This window comes from Dermacentor albipictus, unplaced genomic scaffold (assembly GCF_038994185.2).
Source record: "Dermacentor albipictus isolate Rhodes 1998 colony unplaced genomic scaffold, USDA_Dalb.pri_finalv2 scaffold_12, whole genome shotgun sequence".
NCBI classification, from domain to species: Eukaryota; Metazoa; Arthropoda; class Arachnida; order Ixodida; family Ixodidae; genus Dermacentor; species Dermacentor albipictus.
This window is the reverse complement of record NW_027225566.1, coordinates 5,269,608-5,285,793: the sequence shown is the minus strand read 5'-3', so window position 1 is coordinate 5,285,793 and position 16,186 is coordinate 5,269,608.

Sequence of the window (16,186 nt, the reverse complement as noted above, 5' to 3'; positions counted from 1 at the left end):
CACTCTACCCATCGCCGATTCCACGTCTTCATAGAAGCTTTCGACTTTCTGGTCATCATGACTGGATGCAGGGGCGTAGTCCTGTACAACCTTCAATTTGTACCTCTTATTAAGTTTCACAACAAGACCTGCCACCCTCTCGTTAATGCTATAGAATTCGTGTATGTTACCAGCTATATTCTTATTAATCAGGAATCCGACTCCTAGTTCTCTCTGCTAAGCCCCGGTAGCACAGCACGTGCCCGCTTTTTTGCACTGTATATGTTTCTTTCGTCCTCGAAACTCCACTGAGCCCTATTATATCCCATTTACTGCCCTCTAATTCCTCCAATAGCACTGCTAGACTCACCTCACTAGATAGCGTTCTAGCGTTAAACGTTGCTAGGTTGAAATTCCAATGGCGGCTTGTCCAGAACCAAGGATTCTTAGCACCCCTGGTTGCACAACATAGTGTTGCCCAGTTTTAGAGTCTCTAGTGAAAAAACTGCCCGGGAATAGGCACGCAAAAGGCGCAAGAAGTCCTGAATGGCCTGATGATGATGACGATTAGCCCCTACGTTGCTTTGGGTAGTTAAAAATACCTATGAACGAATGAACGAACGAATGAATGAATGAATGAATGAATGAAGGAAGGAAGGAAGGAAGGAAGGAAGGAAGGAAGGAAGGAAGGAAGGAACGAAGGAACGAATGAATTTCGCTGACTCGGTTGTTTGAATGTTTGATGGAATGAGTGCTGCCGGTGCTGAGTCCACCGGTGTGCACGCATCGGGTGAAACGCCTCAGCGTGCTGCTGTTAATAAAGGTGCGAGAATGCCCGAGACACGACAGAGCATAGCGCTTTACGCAGTGGAACCCGAATCAGAGCTGGCGTTGAAAGCTCATAGAGAACACAGAGGGAATAGTTGTCAAGCGGGTTAAAGACGAGGGAAATAAATTGCTGATCTAGCCTATAAACTCATTTGCTAAGCGTTAGAGAGAGAATGGATATTACGGCGAGAATTTGGAGCGGCGCACTCTCGCGAGTGACGTCCCCGCCAAGGCTCCTGCTCGCTCGACTGCCGCGAGCGCTCGTTTTCTTCGTATATGCTTGGGGTATGGGTGGCTCGAGCCGTACTTAGTGGCGGATATGTCGGCATCTTTCTTCTGCCATGCCTGAATCACGTTTCCTTCTTCTAAAGCGCGTGATTCGAGAAAATTTGTGGCTTGAATATCGCAAGCTATGTAGCGTTGAAAGGGTCTACTGGTTTTGCAATGCATATATGCGCCGTGTCTGTCCATAAATATTGCTTAAAAAGATTGTTGGCAAATTCAACACGCGAAGTTGTGTGTGATGCTTCGCTAAACACTTAACATTCCTTAGTACTTAGCTATGAGAGATATTGCACTCTACATGGAAAAAAATCTTGGTATTTGGTGTATTCTAGTCATATATGACCACTTTATTCAAGCGTAAAAGATAGAGCTATGCGTGCATTTCGTATCTAAAATTTGCTGCTAGTTTGGCCGCTCTTTGAAACAGGCACCCATAAAACGAATTTCTCATGGCTGTTAATACGACGGCGGGTCATATAGAGTACTTACGTAGTTAATTAACAAATACTATAGTAGCAATTACCTGAAAGAAATGTTTCATGGGGACTCTCAGTAGCCTTCATCGACAATATGGCACACCCATCACGCAACGGAAGCAACAGTCTGTCGCTATGGCGATGCTCGCATTGTTCGCGAAAGCCTTCAGTTCACTAGAACCTCGAATTGAAACCATGAGGTAGTTTTTTACAGCGCCAATCGTAATGCCTAAAGCATACTCGAGGTACTACAGCATAGCTTAGGTTGCCTATAAAATCAAAATTCAAGCACCTTCTGCCTTACCATGTCTCGATCCGGCGTTGTTTAATTATAAAAACGGAGAACTAGTCACTTCATCAGTACATAAAAGAGAACCTCGCAAACCTTCATAAGGAAGACACCACAAGCCTCACATATTTTTCTTGATTTTTGACCCTGCGCCAGAAAATTATGACATCTTCAATATGTCCCATACTATTAACGAATGACGCTTCAGGTTCTTGCTAGCTGCAGCCACACGGTCCAAAAGGCATATTTCGCTAAAAAATTTGGGCCGAGCAGCCTGTGTCAGTTCGCCAAAAAAATTCGACGTGTATATTCCTCAAGCAACAAACACCCATAAATTGCTCAAGTGAGTTGAACGTGCACCACGAAAAGGCAACACATATTGGTAAATTCCTTTTCGTATTCTGTAAACAGCTGTAAGCCTCGATTAGCTTTACTTCAAATTACCGCCACTTTATATATACACGTAAACAACCGGCAAATTTTAAAAGCGGTTAAAGAATCAAGTGGCGCTGGTAGTATCTAAACTGCAGTGTTAGTTAAGTCTTCGTATTACTGCTAAGCGTTTCTGTGAAGAAATGCAAAAATTGGATATTATACCATGAAGTAGTTGTGAGCAAACCTGTTTCAGCGGATTAAAATCAAGGTAGCTGTTATAGAAGTCATATATAGCCAACATCTGCGGCATACTTGTTGCACCGCGGCACGTATGGTATTTTAACTGGATTCTTATATGGTATGTTTGTGGGGTTGTCGATCCGCACATGGAAAAGTCGCAATGGCTAGCCTGCGCTCTTTCGGCTGGTACTGTAGCGTTGCCGTTGAGAATTGTATTGCCGTATAAGTAATAAGCTCTTTGAATAAATTTTCGCTAATGAAGACGTCGTAAAAATATATTTGAGACGACTGCCATGAGTGTACAAGCAGGGGAACGAGAGCAAACAAACGAAAACACTGCAGAAGGCGCCCGGACACCACCCGAAATCCAGCAGACGACAGGCGCAAGTCCGTGCCATGGCGTGACGCGAGGGGCGCTCGCAGCACCCCTGTAGTTCCTTCTCGAGGCTAATACCTGTACATCTGCAAAATGCAAACGAAGACGACAACCATTAGGTATGTATTCCGCAGCAGCTTTGCACCAAGGTTCAAACAAACTCTTTTGAAGTCTCTATGATTAGTCATGATTGTACGCACCGCGTCGCACTTTTTCTGGTCTCTCTGTGATACTGTCGCTCGTTATTGGGGATATATTTATTAAAAAAAATATTTCTTAATACAGGACTGGGAGAGCTAGAGAGAGCAAGGACAGGAAAGGCAGGGAGGTGAACCAGACGAGCATCCGGTTTGCTACCCTACACTGGGTGTGAGGGTAAGTGAAAAACCACCCAATGAGTTGTATATTTCGTCACGCACAGCCCACAGCAACAAAGTTCGCGTTCCTTTTTATAAACCTTCCTTGTTTCTTGTGACGCGAAGAGAGTGTACCGCGGGCCTCTTTGCTGTCTTTCTGGGAATTTTAGGGGCTCCTTGACTCGGGAGCAAACCTTTGTACACAAATGACCTCGACGGCGCCGCGGACAGTGCTGCCGCGCGGCCGCCGCCACCACCGCGCGTGACGTCACACGTGCACATGTCGCGTCGTCTTCCCACGCTCGGCTGTCAAAAGCTGATTAGTTATGGTCAGAGTGCTTTTGTGTACGGAGCGTTGACGCTACCATTTCTTGACCCCTTAAACTCTGCCGCTTATTGGATGATGTCGGCTTGCCTGATTTCTTGGAGTAACGAAATACCCCATTGGTGGAGAAGCCTGCGCCTCCCGCCGGTCCGCGGGTCCTTTGGATATGCTGGGGAAACTTATTTAAGGAATACTATGGGGTAGTTTTGAGAGTTAGCAAGTAGACAGCAGCGGACGGCGCAACTTCACCACGGGAGACCAGGCCGGTCAGGCAGGCCGACGATGTCGGGTATGGCATCGTTCTGTTTGTAGATTTTTGCACAGTTTAAACTTCCGGCAGATGCCAAGTGAATAAAGCTAGTTGTTCGAATGCTACTCTCGTCGTCGTACCCACGGATTTGGACTTGCCCCTGCCAGAGCTCATCCCCATTCATCTTCGTCTCCCGGGTGAGCTGATGCAACTGATACCTAACGGCTGCGTCACTTCGCTACACTTGACTCGTTCCTCTAGAAGACAGCTACTGATTAGAACCACCCGCCCACCTCCATTATAACAGCATAAATATTACTCTTTTTAAACTTGCCATCGCAACAATACTTCTGCATTAAAGCTGCCATATTGCCTGCTATAACTTCTTGATGATGTCACTCTACTTTTGATCTTTCGTCGCCACTCCCTTCTGTAACGCCTCGGGCGCTGAAAATAAATAGTGACAAAGGCAGCTGTGTCCGCATAACGGTCAGTTAACATATCCACCCTTATGGGTTACAGTTCGAAACTATAGGCGCCCCGCAGGGCATTCGGCGGTCGGGTGCACTCCCCAGGCGATGCACCCCAAGAACTACCCGCCGCCGGGCTTCGGGAGCGCCTGCACCCACTTTTTTTTTTCAGTGGGTGCGAGCGGTGGGTTTCGAACTGTCCACCTACCGCAGCCGTGGCTTGCGCCATGTAGGCTAGGCCACGACTGCGGTGTGAAAATAAATAAATAAATAAAGTGGCTTCTAGTCCCTATAGGCGGACGAAAATCTCTCGGCTACTGCGGTGAAAAATGCTCGCGATTGTAATCGACGCCTACACAAAGCTCACGTAGCTAAATCCAACCTTTAAAAGAAGGCATTCGCAAGTGGATGTAGAGCACAGATAAAGTTGTTCGAAAACGTATGCTTAAGTTGGGCTCCCACAAATATTCTTTAATGGATGCTGGAGATGTTTGACTGGCAAACTCCCTAGCATGCTGCGGCTGATGACAGGAATGACATATGAAATGATACATTCATAGGTATAGTACACACGCACTTTGCACTCTGTACCCTATAGAGCAATACATTCAATTCCCCATGCCCTCCACTTTTCGTCCACTCCAATATTTCTGGAGTTTCGGGGTTTTACGTGCCGAATCCACGATTAGATTATGAGGCACGCCGTAGTAGGTGATGCCGGATTACTTTTGACCGCTAGAAGATGTTTAACGTGGCCCCAATGAATGGGACACGGCCTTTTTTTTTTTCGCATTTCGCCTACATTGAAATGCGGCCGCCGCGGCCTGGATTTGATCCCGGGACCTCGTGCTTGGCACCGCAACAGCATAGCGGCTAAGCTACCACGGCGGGTCACTCGACTCTTTCTCGCCATCTCATACATATCTTTCTCGCCATTGATACATGTCTTTATTTGCAGCCGAGTTACTTTCGCCGTAATAAAATGTACGGCCAAAAACTCGGATATTGACTGCGAAAAGTAGGGTTGCTTCTTTCACCGCGACTTTTGAATTGAGCAGCCACATCTGAAAATGAAGCGAGACAGGAAAAAAAAAAAAAGGGGAGGGAGAAGTGCCTGTCCTTTTTGGAAACGATCGGTAGGCTCCTGTAGCAAGTGTAGGCGTGCGATGTAGGGATAAAGGCACGTGACTAATGCGTCAAGCGTTCAGGCACAATATGAAAATCTCGTTGATGACTATTTATTTGTGTGGGAGTTACTTGCCCCCTATTGAACTCTAGTTTCAAAAGTTGTTAGACTGCCAGTAGAGTAGCTTCGCTGCACTTTGGCACTAACACAGTAAATGCACTTCATTAAGGAAGCACGGTTATTTGAGTATGGGACAAGCTTCTGCAAGCTCAATGGAGCCGTCAGCAGTTGCTGTGTCTTTTCGGGCGTACATTGTAAGCGCCTTTACACGTTGTGCAGATTACAATTTAGATTCGGCTGCAAAGTGCTGTGAGTCAATTGGCCGCGTGCTGACGTCTTAAAGCCGAGTCACGTGATCACTAATGTTGCGCTGGTTATTGGGCGCCTCGTCGAGAAGTTTCATTTTGCGCTTGCTCGGTGTAAAGTTCACCCTGACGTCCGACAATAGCAAAACGGCGGCCCGATTAAGAAAGCCAGTCCGCATGCGTACTCGGAGGTGTACAGCTTCGCTGTGCCCGGCTGCGGCATGGAGACACGCCTACCGCTGCGCGCGCGCACGGCGCGACCTGCGTGCGGGAAAACGCGGCATGGGCCGCCGTGCCCCGGAGCAGCCGAGCGTGGCGCGCAATTAAACGCGCGCTCGGAGGAACGCCGCCTCCTCGACGGGGAGAGCCTTGCGCGCGCACTCTTTTCACCGCCGACTTCGCCGTCGTTGCAGGCAGCCTTCGTCGCTTTATTTTCTCTCTCTTTCTTTCTACCGCTTCGTTTCTCTTTTCCCGTCTTGGCGTCTCTTGCTGCCTCCTCACTGCGGCGTGATTTATTGATTGGCCCGCTCTTAATTATACGCGAGAGGCGCAGCCGCGCACAAACGCGTCGCGGACCGGCGTCTTGATCACGGTCATTACCGGAGCCGCTGCGCAGCGCCCTCTGTCCCGGCCCCCGAGCAATGAGCCGCCGCGGACACGCTTGTTTGGCCATCCTCGGTCGGCGCTCATTCGTTGGCCACTTGGCTACCTGTTGGAGATTGCATGCAGCGAGCCGCTGTCGAGTGGGCCCTCGGGACCCGTCGGGAATCATTTGCGCCTTTAGCATAGCCCAGCTCGTGACGCTTTTTGGCGTCCCATCATCACACGCTCTCAGACGAAATCGGCCTCGGATCGAGAAATAGCGCTCAACGCTGGATGTGGTGACAGATTCACTAGACGTGCGAATTTTTTGTCGCCAGAGCTTTGAAAAACAGCGATCGAATAATGTTTTGGACAAGGCAGGTCGCCGTCACTACAAGTGTCAAAGGTAAATCAGACATCTCCTAGAATCCTCGGGTGGCGTGCGTGAGTTGTGCAACTAAATAAACACCAAACAAACTGGGATAGTCACACATCGTATAGTCACGCTCCCACCTAGAGCTTCCAATTATAAGGGCGCGTTATTCTCAAAACCTTCGCGCTCAAATGTTGTTCAGCACGTAGGAACACGAATACGCCAGTCATGACCGCGAACAATTTGCGGTGGCTGTCGGTCCACATTACAAAAAGCGTTCGTACTAAACGAAACCATTGTGAATTCGGCCCCACTTTGCAAGCTGAAGTATGGCATCGCATCATTTTAATGAGAGACCTTCGTGTGAAGATCTCAGCGTGAGTTAACATGTAACGTGGAACAACGCGGTACACACGAAATGCTGTTTCAGCACCAAATGCACCCGGAAATAAACTGTAAACGCTAAAAACGCGTTCTAAGCAACCGCGAAATGGTTGATGCCCATCAACTTCATGCGATATATACATATTGACATCGTAATTAAACAACGAAAACCGCCATGACTCATCGCGGTATCGCATTGACTCTAGAAGTGGTCAATGCAGGTTGCAGCTTTCTTTGTCTTTGACAGCTGTAGCTGCTGGCGGAGGTTTCACGTCGTTATGTTCTGGGGCGTTAGGTGTTCGGGCCGGGCGGCCGGGCTCTGATATCGCGCGTGCACGTGCAGAGGGCGTTTCAGAGGCAGCGGTAGAAAATGAATGCAAGGCGCTTGCTCCTCCGCATCAACACTTGCAGTGGCGTAGCCAAAAATATTGTTCGGGGGGGGGGGGGGTGGCTCACGTTGCAGCTCGTCCTCCTCGTTATGAATTTGTCGAGGGATCCAATACATGCATAATAACTGCATTGCCATTGCTGAAGATGCTGCAAACGAATTCTTGAACGCTACACACTGTGAAGACACGTCAAATAAGTAAATTTCATGAAGGAATATACTCGCATGTCCCAAAAGTTGTTCCCGAAATAACTGATAACAATGCTTCCATGATTTATTTTTTTTGTCTAATAAATAACTACAGAAAATATCACACGAACTTAAGCACTATATCAGTTCGATAGCAGCAAAGCAGTGCATGTCGCTGAAATGAACAATGTAAAGCCCACGAAATGAACAAGTCCAGGACAAATATTTTAATGAAACTTTGTCATTAACCTTGTATACGTTTTCGTACAAATGCAACGGCCCTGGAAAATCTCAATGACGCTTTCCTTCGTTCCAGTATATTGCTTAGGAGCAGCTGTCACCGGTCGTGTATTGTGAGTAATTCCACCTAAATTATAGTCACATCAAAGAGCACGTATAAAAAGCAGGAGTTCTGCAGAATGTACGAGAGCCAGTCAAATGAAAGTGAGCCAATGCGACTATATGCGAAACGGTGTACTTTATTTAAAAGTAGTCTCCATGTAGCGCTGTGTCCGCGTCGTGCTTCTGTCTCTCGTACCTTTTCGTGCGCTAAAAACATAAAAGTTATAGTCTCCATGACCATTTAAACATTTTCCCCACTAACAAGTCGTGTGATTCCAGTATCATAAAACTCCTTGGATTGCTGCTTCAACAAGTCGGTAACTGACTCTTTCACGTCATCGTCGGACACGAATCTTGTTCCCTTGAGCTGTTTTTTCAATTGCCCCAAAATGTGGAAGTCGCAAGACGACGGGTCTGGGCTGTGTGGTGGAAGGCGCAGCGTTTCTGACTTTAACTTTGCCGGTTTAGTATTAACCACACCAGCGACGTGGGGACCGGGATTGTCGTGAAGCAAGATTACCCCATTCGTCAGTTTTCCACGTCGTTTGTTCTTGATTGGGACATGCAGACGACCTGGCGTTTCACAATATTGGAAACGACTGATATTATCTCCAGGTATACCAAATACGATCAGTAGTTGCCACTGGCGATTGAAAAAAAAGTAAACAATACGTTTCCGCCGTAAATGACGGCCTTTGTTTTATTTGGGGTGGTGAATTCGAATGTTTCTACTGTGAGCTTTGAAGTCGTGTTTCAGGCTCGTAGTAGTTGCACATAATTCGTCCTCGGTCGCAAATGAACACAAGAAATTGGCACCCTCATTGTGATACCGGATCAGATGAGTGAAAGCAGCGCCGAACCTCTCCGTCTTCGGGCGGTGGTTCAAAATCTTGGCCATCCATTGCGCACGCAAGAGCCGATAACCTCTAAGGAATTAGGGTGTGATCTGAACCGTGGCTGATGTCCACACGCTCTGCCAGTTCATCGATGCTTATCCTGCGTTTTTGTCTAATCAACTCATCAACCTTTACAATTGTGTTGGGGGTGATTGCATGGCGGTTTTGTCCCGGTCTTGGATCATATTTGCCCCTTCCCCGACCTTCTTTGAACAGTTTGCTCCAATGCTCCACAGTGGCCAATGAAATTTAATGTTCAAAGTGTACACGGCAGCCATGCGGCGAGCCATTTCCTTTTGGGAAACACCTTCAACTGTCAAAAACCTCACGACACCACGCTGTTCAACTTTTGGAGTGTCCATTTCATTAGGCAACCATGTTCAACCCAGTGTATGAGAGCATAAAAGAACCTTTATCCTCAGACCTACGTGTCACTTTTGGAAATGAGAGATGCCTGTGTGCTACGTGCATGCCTCGCAGATAATGAACTGAACCATTATTGCCCGGTATCGCTTGGCTGACTTTCATTTGGCTCACCCTCGTACATTAGACGTGCGAATATACAATGAACTATACAAATGCGACGATACATCTTGATAAACGGCAAAAAGTGTCACTGGAAACAAAGTTCACTGCACGTTTACAAAAACCCTCGCAGCAAGATATATAAATATACGCGTGTCTCCAATAAATCTACGTAGCTAAGAAAAGTCATGGTATACAATGCGTCAAACAAGGCAAATAAACATGACGCGCAATCACAAAATCACAGATCACAGGATCATATATGGCCTGCCCCTCCTACCTCCACTCCCCCTGACGTATCGCGTGCGATGGAAGGCGGCGCACTTCTTCCCTGCTTTTCTCCTTTGCGCACACAAGAATGAGCCACCATCGTCGGCTCACCCATGCCCCCCTACGCTGTCACACACAACACAGCAAGCGGTGCGCGGTCACATTATCGCCCTTGGACTTTATACGGAACATGGCGGCGACGGCGACGACAGGTATGCTTGATATAATTGATATCGCAATAATATAATAAGAGTATCCGGCAAGTGAAGAAACCCGAGGCCCGTTACTTTCTGCACAGAAGTATTAAAAAAATGGAACTTTCAGCGTGCGACAACTCGCTGCGCTGCCAGAATGACTTTTGTTATTTTGTAGGGCGGGGGCACCGAAATGACAAAACTCGAAGAATAGCATGTTGCCCACAATCGAATGCCTACATTGGGCACCTACTGGGGCAACCGAAGGAATATCGAAGAAAATGTGAGACGCTTGGTCTACAGAGAACCATACGCATAGTGCTAGGTATTCTACACCGGCGAGACAAGACTTTCCGGAGAGGTTGCTCTCAAGCGAACGCGTTGCAAATTGTCGAGTCCCAACAGTGGTGGCGGCGAGCGACCATTGTTCCTTTTTCTCGACTGCTAGCCGGAAAGCGACTAAACCTCTACCAGGCAAAAATGCACTCGGCCAGAGAAAAACGAACGCGCACTAAAGTGCACCGCGCAGTGGTCGGGGCAACTTGAGAAAACGAATGCGCTCTGGCTGGCTTTGGCAGCCCGCGGTTAGCGAGAAGAAGGAAATTGAAGAGGCTCAATGTGTTGTCGCGAGTAAAAGTAGAAAGTAGAAAAAAATTAATGAGAGCGTGGTTACATTTTCTGGCTTTAGTGTGTTGACATAGATGCTTTCGCGCAGGTGAAAAAGCTGTTGATCTTCTTTTCTGTGACATGATGGCACAGATGAACGACCACAAAGCTTCGCCTCAACGGACCTCGCTGCGCGCTTTGTCAACTTGTGCGATAGTGTGTTGATTTGGCTTGCCTCATTGTATGGTTCGTTGTACGGCTTTAGAAAAGTCAGGGCACATTTGGCGTCCAATGTTTATGACAACATTAAACCCGCAAATTTCCTGAATTGAGAATCTAAAGCATGATTTTGGAAATGTCAATGCACCTTTCGCATCAAAAGTTTATCAGAACTTTATACCCATAAAGTTTTAGAATTAAAATCCTTGTGCTCCGTAGATTCCGCGGCCTCCGCGAGATGCCGCGACCAGCCCGCTCGCGATCAAATCGCCCTTGAAATTTTGAGCTCGGATGTGACTTGATGTGGCGTTATGTGACTCGCGGTGCATGGGCGTTGGAGTGAAATCCGGCCAGAGTTCGCAATGTTCGCGCTGAAATGTCTTTTCGAGCGTGAAAAAGACATTCTAGACAAAATCCAGAATGATTTCCTGCGCCGGGGGTTGTTTTGGTGGGCTGTGCATGACAGCAGGAAAAACTTTCGGGGGGGGGGGGGAGCTGATGCCCCATACCCCTACCCCCTCCCTGGCTACACCCCTGGACACCTCGTATCGTTTATCGTGTCACCGCGTTCCGTCATTGCGCGGCAGTGGATGTGTAACTTTGTATATAGTTACTTAGCGTTATAGTCGTCAAATACAAGTCGTCCAGGAGTGGCGTGAAGACAACCGTAGCTTCTTTATCCCCATACCGCTTACGAGGGCGAGCTCCATGAGCACGTTCTGGTTACCGAACGATTTGACCAACTGCACTGCCGGATGGTGCGAAGCGCTCCTTATCTGAGTCCATCTTTTCCTCCTGTTCCGACTATCGAAAAATGTCACGTACGTACACATGAACGATCTGCACGTCAGCTCTCTTTTTATTTTTTCTGCTTTCAGTGCACACCGGTAGGGCCATCCATTTGAATCTCGCTCGCCTTCGCTACTTCATACGCGCTTCGCCAACAGGCCGCCGTGGCTGCTAGATAGATGCCGCCCGAATATACTATACCCCCTCTTGCGCGAGCCTGCATTAGCAGACGCTGCTGCACAGAATTAATGATGGACGGTGAGCAGGAACGGGCAGCTGGCTACGAGACGTGGAGCGCGCATTCAGGCTCGCTAAGGGCTGCTGCTGGTCATTACGCGCGCCAGTCGACATTGACTCGCCATTACGCGCTGCGCGACGAGCAGTCTCTGCAGCAGACGTTAGCGCGCGTATTGCCAAGCAGGAGCAGCAGCAACAAGAAGAAGCCGCCGTCAATGCAAACCGCGCGCTAATGAAAAGCAGTTCGCCAGCGCGGACAGGTGCAGAGGCAACGGCGACCATAGTGCGGTGGCCGCGAGACGTATGGAAGAACAGCTGAATTGCGTGCGCCACAGCGCCATTTGCGAATAGTTCGCCGAGAGCATCGCTTGTGGTGGACCGAGAGCCTATGAGGCATGCATGCACCGAATCCATTATCTCTTTGCAGTGAATGTGATGATGGCGCTCCGGGCAGGCGGTAAACGTTCAAACGCTCTGCTCTCGAAGAGGAGGAACTTTTTTGCACAGCACTACGGAAGCGTTAGCGTCCGATGTAGTCGCGATGTCGCAAGTTCGCGAATCAATGTGCCTGGAAAAAAATGGCTGCGACGGCGTGGGAACCCTAAAAGGTGAGCTACGTGTACACCTTGCCAAGTTAATCCGTAACATTGGGTTGTATTACACGATATTATCCACCGGTAAATCCCGCTAACAAAGGTTTCCCGATCTGCGAGCTGAATGATATATTAGCGGGATTCTTTTTCGCTTCGACGAACCTCCATTAACGCACGATGACTTATGGTTCCAGCCGAACAATAAAACTACAACAACGAGAAAGCTGAACTAATAAGTAATAAACTGCAATGCCGCGCGTGAACACTCGAAGTGAATGGAAGACCAAGTGGCCTCTTACCCTCCAGACGTGTGCTACTCTCTTCCGAAGCTTGGATTATGGCCTTTTAGAGTGAACGACTTACAGGCTTTCTGGCATTATTTCTTCCTGTTTCTGTCAACTGTCGCCTTAATGTCACTATGTTTCAGTTGCGTTTCTTTTTAGGGGCGGATATGAAGAAGCTTCTGCTTTTAAATATACTGCTTACGATTTACCGGCAGCTTTCAATAACAATACGCTCAACAACGCAGTCGACTGACTGATGCTCTTGCGAAGAGTTCTCGCCCAAGAACTTATGAATAACGGGCCTTGATGCACCACCGAACACGTCCACCTTTTAGTTTGAGCGTCGTCGGAAGGAGGCTTCACTATGTGCTATAGGGACAGTGCCGTTGAACAGGCCTAGCGCTAAAACGAGCCGTCAGTCACCACATCTCAGCTGCCGTTGCAGAGCCTCGAAGGCGTGACACGAAAGCTTCTCGCGCCGTTGTGCATGGCGGAGCATATATTCTTCCACCCCCGCCATTCTCAAGGAAGTGATCGTATATAGGGCCGCTGGATTGGGCACGGAGGGTGGCGGCCTTAGATTTAGCGCTCGCTTAAAGAGCAAAGCGAATTGCATGAGCTGGCATGTTGAAAGGCCGAAGCCCTTGCACAATTTGGACTTAGCAACGTGGGCAGAAACGCCTATCGAAACAAAACTGGTTTCGTTAGTCTGCCATTTTTCTTTCTTGCTCATTTACATACGTTACGGCGTCTTGTCATCTTGAACAACGGCATGCGGCGGGCGCGCTTCAACTATTATGAAGAAAGCGCGTGGTTCAAGCGCTGCTTCCGCGTGGACTTATCATCGCCCCTAAGGGCCAGCGTTTTCCAAAAAGCCTCTTTCAGTTTGCGCGGGCATCTATGGAATCCGTACAGTTATTACTGTCTGCAAAAGAATAACATCTCTAGTTGGCTGAAAAACAATAACAGCCGGCAATTTCCCCCTAAATACGTTCCTTATCGAGTCATTTGGGCAGCGCTCTGGGCAGCGAAGCAAGTACACGACCAAATCGACCGCCTCGGCAGTCTCTGCTGCCATGCGAAGGAAGTTAAATGACTCCACAAGGAGCACAAACGCGCCACAACACCGACAGAGTTTAACCCCAGCTCGCTTCATTTGTTTTTTGTTTTTGCCTCGAGCGCGCCTGCCTCAGCGAACCCAAAATGGCGTCTCACGAGTCGTCTGCGCCCGCGGTTTTCGCGATAAGTGCCTCGCCGACAGCGACTGGGCTTCTCGCATCGCAGCGAGTGCGTGCGCGCGCACACCAAGCCGAGCCAAGCGTCGGCTGTAGAGGCGGCGTCCATCTGGCGCGCGTGTTTGTTCAGGGGCGGGCCGCCCTAATGAATTGCGCTTAAAAAGTCGACGGGGCTAATTGCGCTTTCGGTCCGGTTTCGGAGCAGCCCGCCGACGTCCCCCCTGTTAATTTGCCCGTCGACCAGGAACAGCGGCGGCTCCTCGGCGTGTTGATATAGCGCGCGCAGCCAGCAGCCGACAGCAGCGCTACCTAGCAGGGCCGATTAAGCAGCCCTGGCGAAAATATCGCCGCGGCCATCGACGCCTCCTGCGTGAGCGATCCCCGGGCGCGATGGGCCGATTAGCGGCCGCTCGGCCCGGGGGCGGGACGCGACCCCTTCGCTGCCTTCAGTGAAGGAAGCCGCTACATCGCATGCAAACCCACGCGCACGAGGCGTCCCTGCGTGCGTATACTTTAGGGGAGGCGCAGGTAGTTTCGCACTGCATGCTAGACGAGGCGCATTGTGCGCCGCGACCATTATGACGGACTTAGTTCCTGAGAATCGCGGCGGGGCCCCGTTGGACGGGCGCCCGCGTGCACGCTTACACACGGCGCCTCGTGTTCGGCCGATGGAACGGGCTGATATACGCGCGGCGCCTCAGCATGTGTGTACACTGTTCGCGGAGCTCGGAATAGGCCTGCCATCGTGCCGTCCTGAAAGATGACGGCCACTTAAGAAGCGGCCCGTCTTCCTAAACGGTAACGCTGGAGGCGTTATAATAATGACTCGCTAGAAAAGAAGCGTGAAAGCAGTTCGCGCTCTTTCGAGGGATGCTCTTCGGGACGTCGGGAGAACGTTACTCACATAAATATGAGCGGATCCATGCGAGGAGTGCTGCAGGTTGCCGCCCGCACCAGCCTGCCCGTGTAGCCACTATTCACTGCGAACAATCAGCGTGACGGCCTATAGGGATACGCGCGAGAGGAAAGCGCTGCGCGTCTAATGCCGGTGATATTTACTGTCCTGTCGCAACTCTGAACTCTGGAGGCTTGAGAACGCAACACGGTGTTATAGATATCGTAGAGACTTTCCGAAAACCAAGGCGCGCCACAGCGCCCGCTTCCCATCGACCGGCGGAAAAAAGTTATTCTGCTCATTTTTCCTTTTCTTTTTCTTACAGGCTTCGCCATCGCTTCCATGACAATGCGCAGTCGATCGCCAGTGGACGCACACCGGATCATTCCCGAGGGGACCACAATGGTCGAACGGCGCGCGCCTTTTTACGCAACGCAGTGGCCGCCGATGCGATCCAGACCGACCACAAACCGCCTGAAAGCTCGCTCTGTCCGGCCCCGATTAGCGCTCTCCGGAGGTTCAAAAGGCCAGTGGCCGTATACCGCGGGATGGCGAACGTTCGCAGATCCCGTGGTTCCGCTTGCAACACGGATTGGCGCTCCGAAGGGTGCCTGGCTCCATGGGTGCACATCTCGTTGGCGCCGCCGCCAACGCTTTTTCACTATCGTCCGTACCTTCGCGGAAGCGCGTGGCCTCGCACCCTACAGGCGCACACGATGGCGCAGGCGCCCTCCTTTTGGGGACTGCAAATGTTCGATGACGCGCTTTTCTTAAGGATGGTTCGGCCAGCGTAACATCATTCAGGGAGGGCACACGCCGACAAGAGGAAGGGTTCCTGGGGCCTTTCGATAAACGTGAGTTGTGGCACGTAGTAGTGTGCTACAGGTCAAAGGTGTTGTTGCTTTGGTCGTCCCTGTGTACTGTTACGCTGGCTCAACTGGAAGTTTGATATGCGCCAGCTAGCCCAGCAAAATACAATATTAATGCTTCTGCGAACCGCGGCATTGTCGGCTGTACTTCGTGCGTGAGAGGATGAAATATACTAGTTCGCGAAGATGGACAATTTATGAACTTAATGAGAGAATGTGTGCAGACCAAGGCAGGTACCAGTTTGTAGAAATTATTTGCGTAGGTTTGGTGTTTAAATGCATAAGCATTTGTATACCCACCGAACGAGAAATTTGTCCGTCACGCAAGACAATGAATCGCTCGTACCCCCTTAAGCCATGACCCACACCCCTGTAAGCAAGCAAGAAATGCAATGGCTCATACTCACGTAAGGCAGAGGCTACAAATGCTCAGCAAAGTGAAGCAGACACTGCATACATTCATTGAAATCACCCGTACAACACACAGAACAGTATACGTTTCAATATGCTCAAAACAAGCGTGCGAACCCTCAATAAAGTATTACTTAGCCCTTTCAGCAAATGCAACAGCTTCGC